This window comes from Meles meles, chromosome 1 (assembly GCF_922984935.1).
Source record: "Meles meles chromosome 1, mMelMel3.1 paternal haplotype, whole genome shotgun sequence".
Classification (NCBI taxonomy): Eukaryota; Metazoa; Chordata; class Mammalia; order Carnivora; family Mustelidae; genus Meles; species Meles meles.
This window is the reverse complement of record NC_060066.1, coordinates 181,492,126-181,515,448: the sequence shown is the minus strand read 5'-3', so window position 1 is coordinate 181,515,448 and position 23,323 is coordinate 181,492,126. Positions and strand designations below refer to the sequence as shown.

Genomic DNA, 23,323 nt, shown 5'->3' with positions numbered 1-23,323 from the left:
GGAGAGCCCATTATTCATGGATTGGAAGATACAGCAGAGTAAAGATGTCAATTCTCCCCAAATGCAATTAATGCAACTCCTATCAAAATCCCAGCAAGATTTTCTAAAGAAAGAGAGATCAAAGAAACAAAACAAAAAAACCCCAAACAAACAAAAAAACCAGACTCTTAACTACACAGAACAAACTGATGGTTACCAGACTATTGGGGGGCGGGGGGGTAGGTGGGGAAGGGTTGGGTGAAATAGGTGAAGGTAAGCGTCCAACTCTTGGTTTCGGCTCAGGTCATGATCTCAGGGTTGTGAGATTGAGCCCCAAGTCTGGCTCCATGCTCAGTGAGGAATCTGCTTCAGTTTCTCTCAGCCTCTGCTCCCCCCAACAATGTGCACAGGTGTACACTCCCTCTGCCAAATAAATGTTTTTTAAAAAAAGATAAATTGGGAGGAAACAGTCTGCCCACTGTTAAGAATTATATAGCTGTAGGAGCACCTGGGTGGCTCAGAGGTTTGGGCCTCTGCCTTTGGCTCAGGTCATGGTCTCAGGGTCTTGGGATCGAGCCCCACATCGGGCTCTCTGCTCAGCAGGGAGCCTGTTTCTCCCTCTCTCTCTCTGCCTGCTTGTGATCTCTCTCTCTCTGTGTCAAATGAATAAATAAAATCTTTAAAAAAAAAAGAATTATATAGCTGTAGTAATCAAGACTGTGTGTTATTGGAGGGATAGACACAAAAATCATTGGAAAAGAACAGAGAACCCAAACACAGACCTATGCAAATATGCCCAGATGATATTTGTTTTAAAGTTCATAGTTTAGGATTCACTCTAAATTTGACAAACACATAATGTCATGTATCTACCATCATAGCATCATAAAGAGTCATTTCACTGCCATAAACATCCCCTGTTCTCTAGTAATTCCCCCTTCCCAGCACCACCATTCCCAAACCCCTAGCAACCACTAATATCTTTTACTGTTTCTATCAGAGTTGCCTTTTCCAAATGTCATATATTTGGAACCATACAGTTTAAGCTTTTCCAGACTGGCTTTTTACTTAATGATGACCATTTTAAGGTTCCTCCAGGTCTTTCCATCCTTCAAAACTTCATTTCATTTTCATAGTAAATAGTATTCTGTTGCATGGATGTACCACAGTTTATTTAACCACTCGCCTTCTGAAGTACATTTTGTTTGCTTCCAAAATTTGTCAACTATGGGGGGGAAAAAACCTGCTATAAACATTCCCATGCTAGTTTTTACATGGAAGTAAGTTTTTAACTCATTAAATACCTAGAAGCACAAATGCTGGATTGTATAGTAAAATTGTGTTTTGCATTGTAAACAAAAACAAGACAAAAACAAAACAAAAAAATACTTTCCAGACTATCTTCCAAAGTGGTTGAAGTGCATTCCCAGTAAGCATGAATGAGAGTTCTTGTTGCTTCACAAACTTGTCAGCATTTGGTGTTGTCAGAGTTCTGGATTTTAGCCATTCTAACAGGTGTGTAGTGGAATCTAATTGTTATTAAAATTTGCAATTCCCTAATGGCATTAGATGTTGAACATGCTTTCATATGATTATTTGCCATCTGTATATCTTAACATGGTGTCCAGATCTTTTTTCCTAAAATTTAAAATTCAATTAGCCAACATATAGTACATGATTAGTACTTAGAAAGTAAGTCTTTTGCCCATTTTTTTTCTTTTGTCCATTTTTAAACTGGATTACTGTTTTCTTAATTTTGACTTTTAAGACCTCTTTGTATTGGGGGTGATAGTCCTTTATCAGATATACCTTTTATAAATATTTTCTTCAAGTATGTGGCTTGTCTTTTCATTCTCTTAAAACTGTCTTTCACAGAATGATTGATTTAAACAAAGGAGGTCCACCATATCTATTTTTTTTCTTGTTCATAGATTAGGCTTTTAGTGTTCTATCTAAAAAGTCATTGCCACACCCAAGTTCACCTAGATTTTCTACTCTGTAGCTTCTAGAAGTTTTATAGTTCTGCATTTTACCATTATCCATTTTGAGCTAATTTTTGCGGAGGGTGTAACATTGAAGTCTATATCCGTTTCCTACACCAGAATATACAGTTTTTCCAGCACCATTTATTGAAAAGACTGTTCTGTCTTCATTGAATTGCCTTTGCTCCTTTGTCACAGATCAGAAGAGTGTATGTGTATAAGTTTACTTTTAAGCTTTCTATTCTGTTCCATTAATGGTTTTTTGCCAATACCAATATTGGCAAAATAGCTTTATAGTACATCTTAAAGTCAGGTAGTGTCAGTCCTCTGACATTGTTTTTCCTCAAGATTTCTGGATCTACTGCCTTTCCATATAAATGTTAAAAACAGTTTGTCAATATCCAAAAAGTAATTGCTGGGTTTTGATTCTGATTATACTGAATCTAGGTCAAGATGGGAAGAATAACATCTTAACAATATTTTGTATTCCTATCCATGAACATGAAATGTTTCTCCATTTATTTAGTTCTTCTTTGATTTCCTTCATCAGAATTTTGTAATTTTCCTCATATAGATCTTGTATATATTTTGTAATTCTTATGCCTAAGTCTGTAGGCCTGCCTGTCTTTCCTTCCCTCCTTCTTTCCCTTCCCCTTCCCTCCTCCTTTTATTGCATTTAATATAGTGTTGTGTTTTCGTGTCAAATCCAATTGTTCATTTCAAGATTATAGGAAAGCAACTTTTTTTTTTTTTTTAAGATTTTATTTATTTGACAGAGAGAGATATAGTGAGAGAGGGAACACAAGCAGGGTGAATGGGAGGAGAGAAGCAGGCTTCCTGTCGAGCAGGGAGCCCGATGTAGGGCTTGATCCCAGGACCCTGGGATCATGACCTAAGCCTAAGGCAGACGGTTAACGACTGAGCCACCCAGGTGCGCCACAACTGGCATTTTTGTATTAACCTTGTTTTCCTCAATTTTGTTATAATTCTGACTCTTTTTTTTTTAAGGTTTTATTTATTTATTTGACAGAGAGAGATCACAAACAGGCAGAGCAGCAGGCAGAGAGGAGGAAGCAGGCTCCCTGCTGAGCAGAGAGCCCGATGCAGGACTCTATCCCAGGACCCTGAGATCATGACCTGAGCCGAAGGCAGAGGCTTTAACCCACTGAACCACCCAGGCACCCCCGACTCTTTTCTTATTTGACTATAGCTGATACACAATGTTACATTAATTTTCGGTACGGAACTCAGTAATTTGACAGGTTTAAACATTATTCTATGTTCACCACAAGCATAACTATCATATGTCCCAATACATTGTTATTACAATATCATTGATTATATTCCTTATGGTCTGCTTTTTATTCCTTTGACTTACTTATTCCACAACTGGAGAACTGTATCTCCCTCTCCTCTTCACCCATTTTGCCGACCCCACCCACCTACCTCCCGTCTGGCAGCCATCAGTTTGTTCTCTATATTATAGGTCAGATTCTTCTTTGTTCATTCTTTTTTTTTTTTTTTTTAGATTCCATTTGAGTAAAATCATATGATATTTGTCTTTCCTGGTCTGACTTATTTCACGTAGCATTCTAGGTCCATCCATGTTGTCCCAAATAGCACAATTTTATCCTTTTTATGACTGCATCTATTATATGTATGTATCACATTTTCTTTATCCATTTGTCTACTGATGGACACTTAGGCTGATTCCATGTATTAGCTATTGTAAATGCATATATCTTTTTGAGATAGAGTTTTCATTTTCTTTGGGTAAATATCCAAGAGTTGAATGACTGGATCATTTGGTATTTCTATGTTTAATTTTTTTTGAGGTACCTCTATATCGTTTTCCACAGTGGCTGTACCAATTTACATTGCAACCAACAGTGCATGAGGGTTCATTTTCCTCTACATCCTTGCCAACACTTGTTGTTTCTTGTCTTTTTAATTTTAGCCATTCTGACAAGTGTGAGGTAATAGCTCATTGTGGTTTTGATTTGTATTTCCCTGATGGTTAGTGGTGTTCAGCATCTTTTCATATGCCTGTTGGCCATCTGTCTGTTTTCTTTGAAAAAATGTCTATTCAAGTCCTGTACCCACTTTTCAGATTTTTTCAGTGTTGAGTTGTACAAGTTCTTTGCATATTTTGGATTAATCTATTACTGGAATTATCACCTGCAAATATCTTCTGCCATTCAGTAGGTAGTCTTTTTGTTTTGCTGATGGTTTCCTTTGCTGTGCAAAAGCTTTTTGTTTTGTAGTCCCAATAGTTTACTTTTGCTTTTGTTTCCCTTGCTTTAGGAGACATATCTGGAAAAATGTTGCTATGGCTAATGTCAGGGAAATTACTCCTTGTGCTCTCTTCTAGGATTTTTATGCTTAAGTATTTAATCCATTTTACATTTAGGTATTTAACCCATTTTGAGTTTATTTTTGTATATGGTAAATACTAAATTTTTTTTTTACAAAATGCAAAAGCAAGTTAATGGAGGAAATAATACCTTAAGTTTTTATTTTATTCACCCATTGCTTATTTCAATAAGTGCACTCGTTAATCTTCACCACATATTTCACCCATCTGCCCACCAACCTCCCCTCTGGTAACCATCAGTTTGTTCTCTATAATTAAGAGTCTGGGGGCGCCTAGGTGGCCGGGTTAAGCCTCTGTCCTCGGCTCAGGTATGATCTCAGGGTCCTAGGATCAAGCCGCACATAGGGATCTTTGCTCAGCAAGGGACATGCTCCCCCTCCCTCTCTCTCTGCCTGCTTCTCTGCCTACTTGTGATCTCTCTCTGTCAAATTAATTAATTAATTAATTTTTAATAAAGTCTGTTTTTTGGTTGATCACTTTTTTTTTTTAAGATTTTATTTATTTATTTGACAGAGAAAGAGACAGGGAGAGAGGGAACACATGAAGGAGGAGTGGGAGAGGGAGAATCAGGCCTCCCACTGAGTAGGGTGCCCAATGTGCAGCATGATCCCAGGATCCTGGGATCATGACCTGAGTCTTAAAAACTGAGCCACACAGGCGCCCATCTTTCCTTTTTTTTAAACATGATTTTTCAAAATATTAGTTTCAGGTGTAGATTTTTTTTTTTTTTAAGATCTTATTTATTTGTCAGAGAGAGAGAGGGCACAAGCAGGAGGAGTGACAGGCAGGCTCCCTACTGAGCAGCCTGATGCAGAACTCCATCCCAGGACCCTGGGATTATGACCTGAGCCGAAGACAGACGCTAAACTGACTGAGCCATCCAGGCAGCCCTCAAATGTAGATTTTAGTGAATCATCACCTACATACAGCACCCAGAGCTCAGCACAACGGGTGCCCTCCTTAATAACCATCACCCATTTAACCCATCCCCTGACACACACTCTACTGCAGCAACCTATAGTTAAGAGTCTGTTTTATGGTTTGCCTCTCTTCTCCCCGCCATGTTCAATTTCAAATCTTAAATTCTACATGAGTGAAATCATGCAGTATTTATCTTTCTCTGACTTATTTTGCTTAGCATAATACTTTCTAGCTCCATCCACATCACTGCAAGTGGCAAATATCCTTTTTAAAATTTTTTTCAACATTTATTTACTTGAGAGAGAGAACAATCAGAGAGGAGAGGGAGAAGCAGGCTCCCCACTGAGCAGGGAGCCCAATGTGGGACTCGATCCCAGGACCCTGGGATCATGACCTGAGCTGAAGGCAGACACTTAACTGACTGAGCCGCCCAGTCAAATAGCCATTTTTTAATGGCAGAATAATATTCCAGTGTGTGTGTGTGACTGTGTACACACACACATATATACATACACCACATACACCACTTCTTCTTTATCTGTTAGTCATTGATTGGATACTTGAGTCACTTCTATATCTTTGCTATTAGAAATAATGTTACTATAAACATAGGGATACATGTATCTATTTGAATTTGTATTTTTACATTCTTTGAGTAAATACCCAGTAGTTTGATTACTAGATTGTAGGGTAGGTCCATTTTTAACATTTTGGGGAACCCCCATACTGTTTTCCACTGTGGCTGGACCAGTTTGCATTTCCCCCAACAGCGCACAAGCATTCTTTTTCTCCATATCCTCATCAACACTTGGTTCTTGTGTTTTTTATTTTAGTCATTCTGACAGTTGTGAGGTTATACAGATTTCATTTGTATTTCCCTCATAATGAGTGATGTGGAGCAATTTATCATGTGTCTGTTGGCCACCTTTTTATCTTTTTTGAGAAATATCTGTTCATATCTTCTAACAATTTTTATAAGTAGGCTCCATGCCCAGCATGGATTCTAATGCTAGGCTTGAACTCATGATCTTGAGATGAAGACCCCAGCTGAGATCAGGAATAGGATACAACTGACTGAACCACCCAGGTGCCCCTCTTCTGTCCATTTTTTATTGGATTATTTCTTGCTTAGATGTTGTTTTGTAAGTTCTTTATATATTTTGGATACTAACCCTATATCAGATATGCCTTTTGCAAATATCTCTTCCCATTCCATAGGTTGCCTTTTAGTTTTATTGTTTCCTTTGCTGTACAGAAGCTTTTTATTTTAGTCCCAATAGTTTAGTTTTGCTTTTGTTTCCCTTTCCTCAGGAAATAAATCTAGAAAAGTGTTACTATGGTCTATGTCAGAGAAATTAGTGTCAGTGCTCTTTTCTAAGATTTTTGTGGATTCAGGTATCACATTTAGGTCTTTAACCCAATTTGAATTTATTTTTGTTAATGGTGTAAGAGAGTGCTCCAGTTTCATTCTTTTGCATGTTGCTATCCAGTTATCCCAACATCATTTGTGGAAAAGAATGTCTTCTTCCCATTGTATATTATTTCTGTGTTATCCAAGATTGATTGCGTATATTAGTCTCCCTTTATTTCTGGGTTTTCTATTCTGTTGATCTATGTGTCTATTTTTGTACCATGCCATTTCAATTACTACAGCTTTATAATATAACTTGAAGTCTGAAATTGTGATGCCTCCAGCTTTGCTTTTCTTTTTCAAGATTACTTTGGCTATTCAGGATCTTTTGTGGTTCCATACACATTTTAGGATTGTTTGTTCTAGTTCTGTGAAAAATGCTGTGGTATTTTTGATAGAGATTGCATTAAATGTATGATTGCTTTGGGAAGTATAGACATTTTTTAAAAATTTGTTCTTGTAATCCATGAGCATGGAATGTCCTTCCATTTCTTTGTGTCATCTTCACTTTCTTTCATAAGTGCTCTACAGTTTTCAGAGTATAGGTCTTTCACCTCTTTGGTTAGGTTTGTTCCTTGGTATCTTATTATTTTTGGTGCCACTGTAAATGGGACTATTTTCTTAATTTCTCTTTCTCTGCTTCCTTATTGGTGTACACAAATGCAACCGATTTCTGTACACTGATTTGGTATCCTGCAACTCTACTGAATCTGCTTATCAGTTCCAGAAGTTTGGCTGGGGGGGGGGGGTGAGTCTTTCAGATTTTCAATGTAGAAGAGTATCATGTCATCAGCAAATAGTCAACATTTCACCTCCCTTTTACTGATTTGGATGCCTCTTCTCTCTTTTTATTGTCTGATTGCTATAGTTAGGACTTCCAGTATGATGTTGAATAGAAATGGTGAGAGTGAACCATAATAATAAGAATAATGTCTTATTCCTGACCATAGGGGAAAGGCTCATAACTTTCTCCATTGAGGGTGATATTAGCTGTGGGTTTTCCATATAGTGAGCTATCTATTATGCTGAGGTATGTTCCCTCTAAACCTACTCACAGTTGAGGGCATCATCATGAATGGATGTTGTACTCTGCCATGTGCATTTTCTGCATCTACTGAAAAGATCATATGGTTTCTATCCTTTCTGTTGTTGATGTGATGTGTCACGTTGATTGATTTGTGAATACTGAACCACCTCTGCAACCCTGGAGGAAATCCCACTGGATTGTGGGGAATGATGTTTTTAACGCATTGTTGGATTTTGTCTGCTAGTATTTTGTTGAGGATTTTTGCATCTATGTTCATTAATAATGGATATTGCCCTGTAGTTCTTTTGTGTCTTTTTTCTTTAAAGATTTTATTTATTTAAAAAAAAGATTTCATTTATTTATTTGCTTGACACAGATAGAGAGAGATCACAAATAGGCAGAGAGGCAGGCAGAGAGAGGGGGGAAGCAGGCTCCCTGCTGAGCAGAGAGCCCCATGTGGGGCTCAATCCCAGGACCCTGAGATCATGACCTGAGCTAAAGGCAGAGGTTTAACCCACTGAGCCACCTAGGCACCCCACTGTCTCATGGTGTCTTTAACAGGCTTTGATATCAGGATAATGCTGGCCTAACAGAATAAACTTGGAAGTTTTCCTTCCTTTTCTATTTTTTGGAAGAGTTTGAGAAGAAAAGGCATTAGCTCTTCTTTAAATTTTTTTTTTTGTTGTTGTTCTTTGAAAAGATTTTATTTATTTATTTAGAGAGAGGAAGAGAAAAAGAGGGCACTCATGAGTGAGGGGGTGGGGCAGAGGGAGAAGCAGACTTCCCACTAAGGAGGAAGCCCAGTGTGGGGCTTGATTGTAGAACCCTGGGATCATGATCTGAGCTGAAGGCAGATCAGGATAAGCCTGACTAAGCCACCCAGGTGCCCCTTAAATATTTGATAGAATTTGCTTGTGGAACCATCTGGTCCTGGACTTTGGTTTGTTGGGAGTTTCTGGATTACTGATTCAATTTCTTTGCTTGTTATCAGCCTGTTCAAATTTTCTATTTCTTCCTGTTTCACTTTCATTAGATTATATGTTTCTGGAATTTATCATTTCTTCCAGGTTGTCCAATTTGTTGGCCTGTAGTTTTTCATAATACTCTCTTATAATTTTATTTCCATGGTGTTTGTTGTTATTTCTCCTCTCTCATTTCTGCTCTTATTTATTTGGGCCCTTTCTCTTTTTATCTTGATTAAGTCTGGCTAGAGGTTTGTCAATTTTATTGATTTCTTCCAAAGCTCCTGGTTTCACTGATCTCTTCTATTGCTTTTTAGTTTCTATATCACTTATTTCTGCTCTAATCTTTACTATTTCCTTCCTTCAAATGAAACCTTTTAAGTTTCATTTGTTATTCTCTTTTTAGCTCTTTCTGATGCAAGGCTAGGTTCTTTATTTGAGGTTTTTCTTGCTTCTTGAGGTAGGCCTGTATTGCTATAAACTTCCCTCTGAGAACCGCTTTTGCTGTGCCCAAAGGTTTTTAACTGTTGTGTTTTCATTTTCATTTGTTTCCATGTACTTTTTAGTTTCTTCTTTTACTTCCTGGTTGACCTATTCATCGTTCAGCAGTATGTTACTTGCGGTCTTTCCAAATTTTTTCTTGTGGTTGACTTGTAGTTTCATAACACTGTGGTGAGAAAAGATGCATGGTATGACTTCGATCCTTTTGAATTTGCTGAAGCTAGTTTTGTGGCCTAATAGGTGATCTATTGCGGAGGAAGTTCCAGGTGTACTTGAAAAGAATGTGTATTCTGCTGTTTGGGGCTGTGATGTTCTGAATATTCTGTTAAATCCATCTGGTTCACAATGTCAAAGTCATTGTTTCCATGTTGATTTTCTGTTTAAATGATCTGTCCATTGGTGTAAGTAGGATGTTAAAGTCTGCCACTGGTATGGTATCATTATCGATTAGCTCCTTTATGTTTGTTCTTAACTGTTTTGCATATATGGGTGCTCCCATGTTGGGCCCATAAATATTTATAACTGTTACATATTCTTGTTGGATTGTCCCCTTTATTATGATAGTGTCCTTCTTGACTCTAGTTACAGTCTCTGCTTCAAAGTCTATTTTGTCCTACGGAAGTATTGCCACTCTGGCTTTCTTTTGACATCCATTTGCATGGCAGATGTTTCTCCACTCCTCACTTTCAATCTGCAGCTGTTTTTAGGTCTAAAATGAGCTTCTTGTAGGCAGTGTATAGATGGGTCTTGCTTTTTTTTCTTTTTTTTTTTCATCCATTCTGTCACCCTATAATCTTTTGATTGGAGCATTTAGTGCATTTACATTCAGAGTAATTACTGATTGGGGTGCCTGGGTGGCTCAGTAGGTTAAGCATCTGACTCTTGATCTCAGCTCAGATCTTGATCTTGGGGTTTGAGTTTGGGCCCTCTATCAGGCTCCACGCTAGGCTTGGAGCCTACTTAAAAAAATTAAGATAGGTACTGATAGATATTAATAGGTATTGATAGATAGGTATTTATTGCTATTTTGTTATTTTCTTTGTGGTTGGTCTGAAGATTTTCTCCAATCCTTTCTTGTCTCTCTTTCATGGTTTGTTAGGTTTTCTTCAGTGACATATTTGAATTTCTTTCTCTTTATTCTTTCCATATTTCTTAGTGGTTTTTGATAAATGGTTACCATACAGTTTGTATATAACCTCTTCTGCATATAGCAGTCTATACTAAATTGAGTCATAAGTTTGAAACCATTCTTTACTTCTCTCCTCCCCACGTTTTAGGTATATATTTTCCTTTTCTTTTGTGAGTTCGTTGACTGATTTATTTTACTCATTTTTACTTCTTTTGTGTTTCCTGCCTTCATACTGTCATTTGTAGTGTTTCCAGTCAAAGGCTTCCCTTTAATATTTCTTGTAGGGCTGCTTTAGAGGTCATGAACTCTTTTAGTTTTGTCTGGGAAACTCTTTCTCTCTCCTTCTATTCTGATGACAGCCTTGCTGGATAGGGTATTCTTGGCTGGAGGTTTTTCCCATTCAACACTTTGAGTATATCATGCCTCCTTTCTGGCTTGTGAAGTTTCTGCTAAAGAATCTGCCGATAGCTTTATGGGGTTTCCTTTGTATATAACTGTCTTCTTTTATCTTGCTGCTCTTTAAATTTTTTATCACTATATTCTGCCAATTTAATTACAATATGTCTTGATGTGGATGTTCTTTTGTTGGTTTTTTTTTTTTTTTTAATATTTTATTTATTTGACAGAGAGAAGTCACAACTAGGCAGAGAGGCAGGCAGAGAGAGAGGAGGAAGCAGGCTCCCCATGGAGCAGAGAGCCCGATGCGGGGCTCGATCCCAGGACCCTGGGATCATGACCTGAGCTGAAGGCAGAGGCTTTAACCCACTGAGCCACCCAGGCGCCCCCTTTTGTTGGTTTTGATGGGAGTTCTCTGTGCTTCCTGTATCCGGATATCTGTTTCCTCCCCATGTTAGTCAAGTTTTCAGCTATCATTTCTTCAAATAAATTTGCTACCTCCTTTTCTCTCTCTTCTACTTCTGGGACCCCTAAAATATGAATGTGTTTATGTTCAATGGATTCACTGAGTTCCCTAAGTATATTCTTGTTTTGCAGAATTTTTTCTTTTTCTCCTTTGTTCAGCTTGATTACTTTCCCTAATCTGTCTTCTAGGTCACTAATTCATTCCTCTGTTTCTTCCAGCCTGCTGTTCATTCTATCAAGCATTCTGCTCATTGTGGTTATTGAGTCCTTTGTCTCTGCTGTTATTCCTTATCTCTCTGTTAAGGGTGTCATTGATGCCCCCCACTCTGTTCTCAAGTCCAGTGAGTATCATTGTGATCATCGCTTTAAACTGTCCATCAGGTATGTTATTTATATCTGTTTTACTTAGATCCCTGTCTAGGGCCTTGTCCTGTTCTTTCATTTGGGATAAGTTTCTCTGTCTTTTCATTTTGTCTAAGTTGCTGTGCTTGTTTCTCTGTGTTAGAAAAGTCAGCTACATCTTCTGTTCTCAAGAGTAACAGCCTTATGAAGGAGAGGTCCTGTAGTGCCCTGCAGTGTAGTGACTGAACAGAGGTCCCCTGGACCCGGTGCTTCTGGGAGTGTCTCCAGAGTGTGTTACATGTGCTCTGCTATTGTGTCCTGGTTGCTTTATCCTTCAATCCAGTTCTGCAGAGGCTCTCTTTGCCTGTTGTGGGCTGTGTTTGGTTCTGGCCTGGATTTGGCACATTTTAACTAGGTGTGCTCTGGTCTGCTTGTTGAAACCTGTCCCTGCTACCACTAGAATGGAGGCCTTACAAACTCCAGGGTTGGGAGATGCCACATTGGTAGGGATTTGAGCCAGTGTTCTGGGGGAGGGGGCACACTGCACTGGGACTGAAGCAAGAGTGACTGGGAAGGGCGGTTCTTCCAGAGAGTAGGAAGGTAGGACTTGGTGTAAATAAGTAGGGAGTGCTGGTGCTGCACTGGTTTCCAGAGGTGGCTCTGTGTTTATGCTAAAGGGTGGGAGAAGGAAATAGCCACTTCCTTTTGTTCCCAGAGGTTTCTCTCCGTGAACATTGCTTCGCTGGGACAAATTCTAAGATGAACCACTAACCTCCCCACTGTGCGCCCCAGTGGCTCTTCATATTGCTATTTCCATGTTGTATGTCTGCAAGCTATTTGCCCGCCTTTTCTCCAAGAGTAGCCCCAGTGTCCTCTGAGCTTTCCCGAAGCCAAGCACACTGACCTTTAAAACTCTAAGCCCTGCTGGTTGCAAGAACTCATGAAATTTGGACCCTTTCACTTTCCAAGCCAATTATTATGGGGATTTGTTTTCCCTGTGTGCTCCCCTGCATGGCAATCTGTCTTTCACCCTTCTCCATGATTGTGGCTCCTCCTCAACACAGCACCCAGGATCTGCTTCCCTCCAAAGCCACCTCTCTGCACCTCCTCCCTCAATGTGGCCTCTTCTCTACTTTTAGTTGTAGAGTTTCTTCTTCCACTCTTCAGATAGGTTTTTGCAGTATTTAAGATGATCTGATAGTTATGTAGTTGTATTCATGGGACAAGGCAAACCTAGAGTTCTACTCACCATCATCTTCCCCTCCTCATCAGAAAGCACATCTTTTTAACAAATGATACAAGTGGACATCCATAGGCAAAAGATAGTAATAATGATAAACTTTGAGTTAAACTTCATGTCTTAGATAAATATTAACTTAAAATGGGTCATGGACTTAAATGCAAAATGTAAAACTATACAACTTTTAGAAAAAATACATTAAAATCTTCAGGATTGAGAATTAGGCAAAGAGTTCTTAATGAAAATTAAAAACTCTTGCTCTATGAAAGAACTTGTTAATAAAATGAAAAGACAATCTAGACTAGGAGAAATATATGCAAACGACACTGCCAATGAGCACTAGTATTTAGAATATATAAAGAATTCTTAAAACTCACCAGTTTAAAAAAATATATCCGCAAATGGGCAAAGAACACGGAAAGATATTTTATCAGAAAGGATACAAAAACAGCAAATAAGCACATGAAAAGATGTTCAACATTGTATATGCAAATTAAAACCATAATGAGATCTCACTATCCACCTATCAGAGCAGATACATTTTTTTTTTAATTAGCAATAACACCAAATACTGGTGAGGATGGGGAGAAACTGGATCACTTGTAAGTAGTTGGTAGTATGTAAAATGGTACAGCACTATAGAAAACAGTTTGGCAATTTCTTTAAAAACTAAACATGGAGGGGCACCTGGGTGGCTCAGTGGGTTAAGCCTCTGCCTTCGGCTCAGGTCGTGATCCCAGGGTTCTGGGATCGAGCCCCACATCAGGCTCTCTGCTCGGTGGGGAGCCTGCTTCCTCCTCTCTCTCTCTGCCTACCTGTGATCTCTCTTTCTCTCTCTCTGTCAAATGAATAAAAAAACAAAAAAACAAAAAAAACTAAACATGGAACTACCATATGACCCAGCAACTGCTCTCCTAGGCATTTATCCCAGGGAAATGAAAACATATACTTACACAAAAATCTGTACATGAATGTTCAAAGCAGCTGTACTCATAATTGCTAAAAACTGGAAACAATTCACAAGTCTTTCAATGGGTGAACACTTAAACTTTAGTATGTACACTCGTACCATGAATGCTACTAAACAATAATTTTTTAAAATGATATGAACAGGGGCGCCTGGGTGGCTCAGTGGATTAAGCCACTGCCTTTGGCTCGGGTCATGATCTCAGGGTCCTGGGATGGAGCCCCGCATCGGGCTCTCTGCTCCGCGGGGAGCCTGCTTCCTCCTCTCTCTCTGCCTGCCTCTCTGCCTACTTGTGATCTCTCTCTCTGTCAAATAAATAAATAAAAATTAAAAAAAAAAGATATTTAAAATGATATGAACAGGGCACCTGGGTGGCTCAGTTTGTTAAGCGACTGCCTTTGGCTCAGGTCATGATCACAGAGTCCCGGGATCAAGTCCCACATCAGGCTCCCAGCTCCATGGGAAATCTGCTTCTCTCTCTGACCTTCTTCCCTTTCATGTTCTCAATCACTCTCAAATAAATAAAATCTTTTAAAAAAAATGATACACACAACTTGAAATTAATCTCCAGAGAATTATGCTGAGTGAAAAGAGATAATCAGCAAAAGTTACATATTATGTTATTCCATTTATATAATATTCTTTATATTGTATAAAGATATTAAAGATAAATAAATTTATATATGTGTGTGCATATACATATATATGTATATATACATATATATATATAAAATAATCTATAGACTAGATTTGTGGTTGCCAGGAATTAAAAATGTTGGATGGAGGAAGAATATAGAAAGAAATCAGTGTGGCTGTAAAAGGTCAATATGTAGAATCCCTGTGGTAATAGAACTGGTTTGAATCTTGCCTGTATCAATATAAATATCCTGGTTGTGATACTGTACTCTAGTTTTGAAAGGTGTTATTACTGGGGGAAATGAGGTATCTCATACAAGGGATCTCTGTATTATTTCTTCCAACTGCATGTAAATTTACAATGATTTCAAAGTAAAAATTTTCTTTTTTTAAAAGATTTTATTTTAGAAAGAGAAAGACAGCAGGAGTGGGGGAAGGAGCAGAGAGAGAGGGAAAAGCAGGTTCCCCACTGAGCAAGGACCCCAAAGTGGGGCTCGATCCCAGGACCCTGAGATCATGACCTGTGCTGAAGGCATATGCAGAACTGAGCCACCCAGGCACACCTCAAAATAAAAATTTTCATTAAAAACTTACATAATGGTCCCAAAGATGAGTGGCATATAATATTTTTGGCCTTGGTGAGCTAATAAGCTCACAGACTCATAGGGAAAACAAGTATTCAAGTCAAAAATCACAATTCATTATGATAATATCTCATAATTATATAGTTTACTGTGTACTAGACACTGTCATAAGCTTTTTACTTACATTAACTCATTTCATTTTCACCACACACCTATGAATTAGGCATTATTATTATTTTATGGATGGAAAAAAATTGAAGTATTGAGATGTTCAGTGACTTGCACAAGGTCACACCACCTGTACCTGGAGTGCCCAACTATATCCAAAGGTTCAAGAGTGAATACAAAAAGTTTTACAGAAGAACTGAATCTTGATAGATATTAAGGAGTTTATCTGAAGTTTTAAACAGGTGAATCAATATATACAAATTTCAGTGATGTGAGATAAGAAAATGCCACTAAGGAAAAGTCATTTAAGTTCCCTGGCTCTCAGTCTTCTCCCTCATAAGATAAGTAGCTTGGATGATGCTATCTCTAATGTCCCTCCTAACTCCTAGAGCCTGTGATTTTATGCTACTAATGTGGAAAGTTAAATAGTTGGGACACTGTAGGTACAGTCCTTGTTTCTTGTCTCTATGCTGTACTAGAATAACTTACGGGCAATGTAATGTGTCTGTGTGCCCAAAAAGCAAGGGTATAGCTGTTGTCAATTACAAATGAAATACCACTTGACACGAGTTTAAAAGGCGTTGGAGTTAGCTGGGGAAACAAAGCCATCATTTATATTATTTTTCTATGGGAAAATAACTTTCAAACTAAATATGGCATATAAAGCAATTGTTTGAAAATTGTGCACAGTCTGTTCAAATGTAGTCTAATATGTCAGCTCGTAAGAAAAGAAAGAGATAGTTCCTTTAAAAAATTAGAATCAGGCTTGGAAGGAGCTGTGGGTCTTAGAGAAAAGTTAATGAATAATCTTTTGTGTCTGATGCCAATTAGCTTTTATAACAGTTCCAGGCTCAAAGAACAGGAAGCGGCAGAGAAGAATTCAAGAAAGAATTTCCACCCAGACTGGAAAAAAGCAGCAGAGGATAATCCTAGGAAAACTGTGCATATGTAAACAGAATCATTTCCTTTCTTTCTGGTTTAGATTGGAAAAAAAGCAAGAGCTGAAAGATGCTAGGAAGGAAGCAAAACCTGAGCAACGATGGTGGAACAGACACAGCTTCTAGTGGGACTCAGTAGCATAACAACTAAGAGCAGTGCTTTCTTTTCATCCCTACCAGTGAGAAGAAAAGTTAGAATTCTTGTTCTGCCCAAGTAAACCCAAAGTCGAATCACAACAGTGGAGTTTTCTTATGATGAAGTACACAACTGTGTTGGGGTATCTTATTCAATTGTGCTCTCCATTATGTGTTTTATACTGAAGCTCCAATAAAAAACAGACGCACAGATCAATGTAACAGAATAGAGAACCAGAAATGGACCCACAAATGTATGGCTAACTAACCTTCCACAAAGCAGGAAAAAATATAGTCTCCTCGACAAACGGTGTTGGGAAAACTGGACATGCAGGAAGAATGAAACTGGACCACTTTCTTAGACCATACACAAAAATAAATTGAAAATTAATGAAAGACCTAAATGTAAGATAGGAAACCATCAAAATCCTGGAGGAGAAAATAGGCAGCAACCTCTTTGATGTTGGCCGCAGGAACTTCTTACTAGACACATCTCCTGAGGCAAGGGAAACGAAAGCAAAAATTAACTACTGGGGTTCATCAAGATAAAAAGCCTAGGCACAGCAAAGGAAATAATCAACAAAACTAAAAGGCAGCTGATGGAATGGGAGAGGATATTTGTAAATGACATATTGGATAAAGGGTTACTATCCAAAATCTAAACTGAAGGTTGTATACGGACTATACCAAATTTGTGGTTTAATTTATAGTTTAGGACTTAGTTTCTACAGTTAAAATTCTTTTTTTTTATTTGAAATTCTTAGATTCAACTGCCTACTAGATTGTTTCCACTTAGATGTCTCGCATCATACTAAACATATCTGTACTACTGATCTCAACCTCTGCCTTCTCTTACCACCACTCCTAGCACAGCTTTCTTCCAAAAAGAGCCAACACCACAGAATACAAAGGATTATAAGAGCCTACTATAAAAAACAATACGCCAACAAATTAGACAAAATAGAAGAAGGAAAACTTCCTACAAACATAATATCTTCCAAGAATAAATCAGGAAGAAATAGAAAATCTAAACAAACAAATTACTGGTAATAAAACTGAAACAAAGCTGAACCAAAAAACTCCCAACAAACAAAAGTCCAGATGGCTTCAAAAGTGAATTCTACCAAACATTTACTTTTTTAAAAAAATATTTTATTTATTTATTTATTTATTTGAGATGAGAGAGAAAGGAGAGAAAGCACAAGAGTGGGGTGGGGGGCAGAGGGAGAAGTAGACTCCCCGCTGAGCAGGGAGCCTGAAATGGGTGGGACTCAATCCTGGGACTCTGGGATCATGGCCTATCCTGAAGGCAGTCGCTTAACCAACTTCATTGCAATGGATGCAGAAAAAGCATTTGACAAAATTCAACAACCATCCATGATAAAAACTCCCAGCAGAATGGATTTAGAGAGACTGTATCTCAACAAAATAAAGGCTATCTATGGTAAGTCCACGGCTAACATCATCCTCAAAAGCGAAAAACTAAGATTTTCCTCTCAGATCAGGAACTACCTAAGTATACCCAACTCTTGCTACTCCTATTTTCCTAGCACTAAAGTCAGAGCCAGAGTAAACAGGCAAGAATAAGTAATAAAAGGCATCCATATCAGAGAGGAAGGTGAAAACCTGTGCTGGGAAAACTGAACAGCCACATGGAAAAAAAGGAAACTGGACCACTATCATACCCCATGCACAACTATTAACTCAAATGAAACCAAGACTTGAATGTATGACTTGAAATCATAAAAATCCTACAAGAAAACATGAAGGTGAGCCCCTACTTGTCGGTTGATACCAGTTTCAGCAATGATTTTTCAGATAAGACACCAAAAGTAAAGGTAACAAAAGGAAAACTAAATAAATGGGGCTATATCAAACTAAAAAGTTTCTGCTCAACAAAGGAAACAATAAAAAAAACCTAAAAGTCAGCCTTCAGAATGGGAGAAGATATCTACAAATGACATATCTGATAAAGGGTTAGAATTAAAAAACTATAAGGAACTTATCAAACTCAATACCCAAATAATAAACAATCCAGTTAAGAAATGGCCAGAGGACCTGAACAGAAATTTTTCCAAAGAAGACATACAGATGGCAACAGACATATAAAAAGATGCTTAACATCACTCATCATTAGGGAAATGCAAATCAAAACTACAAAGAGAAACCACCTCACACCTGTCAGGATGGCTAAAATCAACAACACAGGAGGAGTGCCTGTCTGGCTCAGTAGGGTAAGCCTTCAGCTCAGGTCATGATCTCGGGGTCCGGGGACTGAGCCCCAAATCAGGCTTCTGGCTCAGCAGGGAGTCCTGCTTTTCTCCCTCTGCTCCTTCCCACTGTTCACTCTCTCTCAAATAAATAAAATCTTTAAAACACACACACACACACACACACACACACACACACACACATACACACACACAGGAAACAACAGATATTGGTGAGGACGAAGAGAAAGGGGACTGTTGGTGGAAGTCCAAACTGGTGCAGCCACTCTAGAAAACGGTATGGAGGTTCCTCAAAAAGTTAAAACCAGAACTACCCTATGACCCAGCAATTACACTACTAGTTATTTATCCAAAGGATACAAAAGTACTGCACCCTAATGCTTATAGCACCATTATCAACAACAGCCAAATTATGGAAAGAGCCCAAAAGTCCATCAACTGATGAATGGATAAAGAAGCTGTGGCATATATATACAATTGAATATTACTCAGACATCAAAAAGAATGAAATCTTATTTGCAACTACATGGATGGAGCTATAGTGTATTATGCTCAGTGAAATAAGTCAGTCAGAAAGATAAATACCATATGATTTCACTCATGTGAAATTTAAGAAACAAAACAGATGAATAAAGGGGAAGGGGAAAAAAGAAAAGAGAGGGAGGCAAATCATAAGGGACTCTTAACTACAGAGAACAAACTGAGAGATAATGGAAGGGAGGAGGGAAGGAAATGGCCTAAATGGGTGATGGGTATTATGGAGGGCACTTGTTGGGATAAGCAATGGGTATTGTAAGTGATGAATCATTGAGTCCTACTCCTGAAATCAGTATTTCACTGCATTTTAACTAACTAGAATTTAAATAAAAACTTGAGGGGCACCTAGGTGGCTCAGTCAGTTAGGTGTTTGCCTTTGGCTCAGGTCATGATCCCAGAGTCAAGGGATCGAGCCCTGCATTGGGCTCCCTGCTCAGTGGGGAGTCTGCTTCTCCCTCTGACCCACCCCCCTCTCATGCTCTCACTCTCTCAAATAAAATAAAATCCTTAAAAAAAATTGAAACAAACTAAAATAAAATAAAATAAGAAACAAAACAGATGAACATATGGGAAGGGGAAAAAAAAGAGAAAGAAGAGGTTGGGGCGCCTTGGTGGCTTAGCTGGTTAAGCATCTGATTCTTGAGTGTGGTTCAGGTCATGATCTCAGGGTTCTGAAATTGAACCCTGTGTTGGGTTCTGTGATGGGCAGGGAGTCTGCTTGAGATTCTCTCTCTCCCTCGCCCTCTACACCTCCTCATGCTTACATGTGTGCTCTCTCCCCTAAATAAATAAATCTTTAAGAAAAAATTAAAAAAGGGAGGTAGGCAAACCATAAAGGACTCTTTTTTTTCCTTTTAATTTAATAAACACTTACTCCTTTAGTTAAACAACCTCCACATGCAAAATATATATGATTTAGGATCTTTTTGAGTGGAAGGTAATTTAGGTCTCAAGAGGCTTTCAGTCTACAGTTTTCTGAAAATCATTTAACTGAGCTTAAGACCCCTGAAAAATACTGGATTCAACCTAAAAATGTGGTTCCAAGGTAACATTATTCTGCATATCATCATGATAAAAGATTAGGATAGTTTTCACATTTCCAAGAAAATCCAACTTTAAAAGCTTGTTCTTACCAAACTCTTAAAAAGAGCCATTTGGGAGTAAACCAGGGCATTACATCACCCCCCAAAAAGCTGTAGTTTATATTACACGTACCAACAAATCTACATGGCTAGTTTCTGCATTCTACTTTTACAGAATTTATTTTACATCTATACCAAACAGCATTTTAAACACTGACATATAAACTCCTTAATAAGATAAAGCAAAGACAAAAGCATTTATCTTATTAGAAACAAGATACACCATTGTTTACAGTCTTTTTTTTTTTTTTTAAGATTTTATTTATTTATGTGACAGAGATCACAAGTAGGCAGAGGCAGGCAGAGAGAGAGAGAGGAAAGCAGGCTCCCTGCTGAGCAGAGAGACCGATGTGGGGCTCAATCCCAGGACCCTGGGATCATGCCCCAAGCCGAAGGCAGAGGCTTTAACCCACTGAGCCACCCAGGTGCCCCTCACTTACAGTCTTTAAACATTATTTTACTTTAACTTTAATAATTTGACAATGCATTCATGGAACAATCTGTAGATAACTAATTTTTTTTAATAAAGATTTTATTTATTTATTGGACAGAGATCACAAGTAGGCAGAGAGGCAGGCAGAGAGGGGGAAGCAGGCTCCCAGCTGAGCAGAGAGCCCGATGCGGGGCTCGATCCCAGGACCCTGATATCATGACCTGAGCTGAAGGCAGAGGCTTAACCCACTGAGGCACCCAGGCGCCCCCTGCAGATAACTTTTAAGAGACAAATTTTAAGAGACAAATTAAAGAACAGTTTTAAGCAGCCATAACTATCCTAAATTGTTTATTAGGTAAGGATTTTACAAACATTACTTATATTAGTGGTAACGGTGGAGCTGGAAAGTATTGTGTTTTCTCTTATATCTCATAGTGAGAACCACCAGTAGTGTGGTGGAATTTGTGACCCTTTCCAAGGCCATAGCTCTTGCAGCCTACAGATGTCAGCCCTCATACCTCCCTGTGCTTGTGGACTGGTCTGGTGATCCACTGGGTGTCAGGATTTTTCTGATAGCTTTATGGAATGGAGCAATGAGGATAACCTCAAAGAATTTGTACATGCAATCTACACCAACCCAGTAAAAATTCAAGACTCTCAGAGCTCCACAGTAGTGTCCAGCTCACTCCTCTACAACAGACTGAAGGCTTGGGGCAAATTTCAGCTGGTTAACACCATGATGGACAGGAGTGCCATAGGTAGCACCCTTCGGAACTTGGCATTTATGGTCATCATGTCAAACATGAATCCGATGTATGACATAACCTTGCTTGGCCTTGTAACCCACTCTGCATGCTCTATCAGGCTTGGTTGGGCAGGGGTCCCTGTGGAGCACAGAAAGCTGGGGTACTACGAGCAGCACACCCTGAGAGGAAAGCATATTACGTCGGATGGCTTCTTCCTCCACAGCTCCTGGATGTACTTGTAAGTGTCCATCTTGGCTTACCTTTGAGCTGATGGCTGCCAATGGATGGAAAGGAAAGAGGGTTTCTCCCAAGACTCTTAACTATGGAGAATAAACTGAGGGTTGCTGGAGGAGTGGTGGGTGGGGGATGGGTAATGGGTATTAAGGAAGGCACTTGTAATGAGCACTGGGTGTTATATGTAAGTGATGAATCAACTGAGTTCTACTACTGAAAAACATTGCACTGTATTTAACCTAACTAGAATTTAAATAAAAACCTGAATCATAAAAAATAAAAATTAAGAAATTAAAAACAAAACTAGCATATTATATAACAGTTCTATCTCAAAGAGTCTCTTATAGAGAGCAAAAAAGAAAAAAATACCACATGATTCAGCACTTACACTTCTCAAAGGGTATCTGTATACTCATGTTCATAGCAGTATTATTCATGATAACTAAAACATGGAAATTATCCACGACTCCATCAAGCAAAAAATCACCAAGCAAAATGTAGATATACATACAATGGGATATTAACCAGTCTTAAGAAGGAATTAAAGTCTGCAATATGCTACAAAATAGATGAAGCTTGAAGACACTGTGCTAAATAAAATAAACCAGTGACAAAAAAACAACTACTGTATGATTTCACTAATAGGAATACTAAAAGTATTCAAAATCAGAGACAGAAAATAAAACTGTGTGGGGGTGCCTGGGTGGCTCAGTCAGTTAAGTGTCTGCCTTTGGCTCAGATCGTGTTCTCAGAGTCCCAGGATTAAGTCGCAAGCTGGGCTCCCTACTCAGCAAAGAGTCCCCTTCCCCTCTGTTCCTCCCCCTTCTCTCTCTCTCTATCCGTCTCTCAAATAAATAAATAAAATCTTTAAAAAAAAAAAAGAAAGAAAGAAAAAAGGGAGCCTCAGTCAATTAAGCAGCTGCCTTCAGCTTGGGCCATGATCCCAGAGTCCTGGGATTGAGCCCCACGTTGGGCTCCCTGCTCAGCGAAGAGCGTGCTTCTCCCTCTCCCTCTACCTACCGTTCTGCCTACTTGTGCTCTCTCTCTATCTATTAAATAAATAAATAAAATCTTAAAAAAAAAAAAAAAAGAAAGAAAAGAAAACTGGTTGCTAGGAGCTAGAAAGATGGGTGGAAATGGGGGTCTTTGTTTAATGGATATAGGGTTTCAGTTTTACAAGTTGAAAAGATTTATGGACATGTATGGTAGTGGCAGTTACACAACATTATGGATGTATTTAATACCAATGAACTGTATACTTAAAAATAATTCCATGGTAGGGGCACCTGGGTGGCTCAGTGTGTTAAAGACTCTGCCTTTGGCTCGGGTCATGATGTCGGGGTCCTGGAATCGAGCCCCGCATCGGGCTCTCTGCTCAGTGGGGAGCCTGCTTCCCTCTCTTTCTCTCTCTGCCTGCTTCTCTGCCTGCTTGTGATCTCTGTCAAATAAATAAATAAAATCTTAAAAAAAAAAAATCCCATGGTAAATTTCATGTTATATGTATTTTACCACAACAAAAATTTTTAAAATATAAAAAGGAAGGAGAAATTAAGACAGTCATGGATAAACAAAAACAGAACTCACTGCTAGCAAATCTGTTCTATAAGAATAGTAAAGGGAGTCCTTCAAACTAAAATGAAAAGACTCTAGATATTGATTCGAATGAACCAAAGAAAAAGAGCACTGATAAAGGTAACTATATAGGTAAATACAAAAGGCAGTATAAATGGATTTTTGCTTATATCCTGTATTGTTAAGATGGCAATACTACCTAAATTGATCTATATTCACCGTAATACTTGTCAAAATCCTAGCTATCATTTTTGAAGAAACTAACAAGCTG

At 38.5% G+C, this 23,323-nt stretch overlaps 1 protein-coding gene and 1 pseudogene across 2 annotated transcripts in view; both read right to left on the bottom strand.

The window, feature by feature from the left end:
- Positions 1-23,323, bottom strand: part of ZSWIM5 (zinc finger SWIM-type containing 5) — a 214,023-nt gene that overhangs the window by 112,981 nt on the left and 77,719 nt on the right. The gene's annotated exons all lie outside the window — the stretch shown is intronic.
- Positions 20,883-21,496, bottom strand: LOC123947220 (annotated as a pseudogene).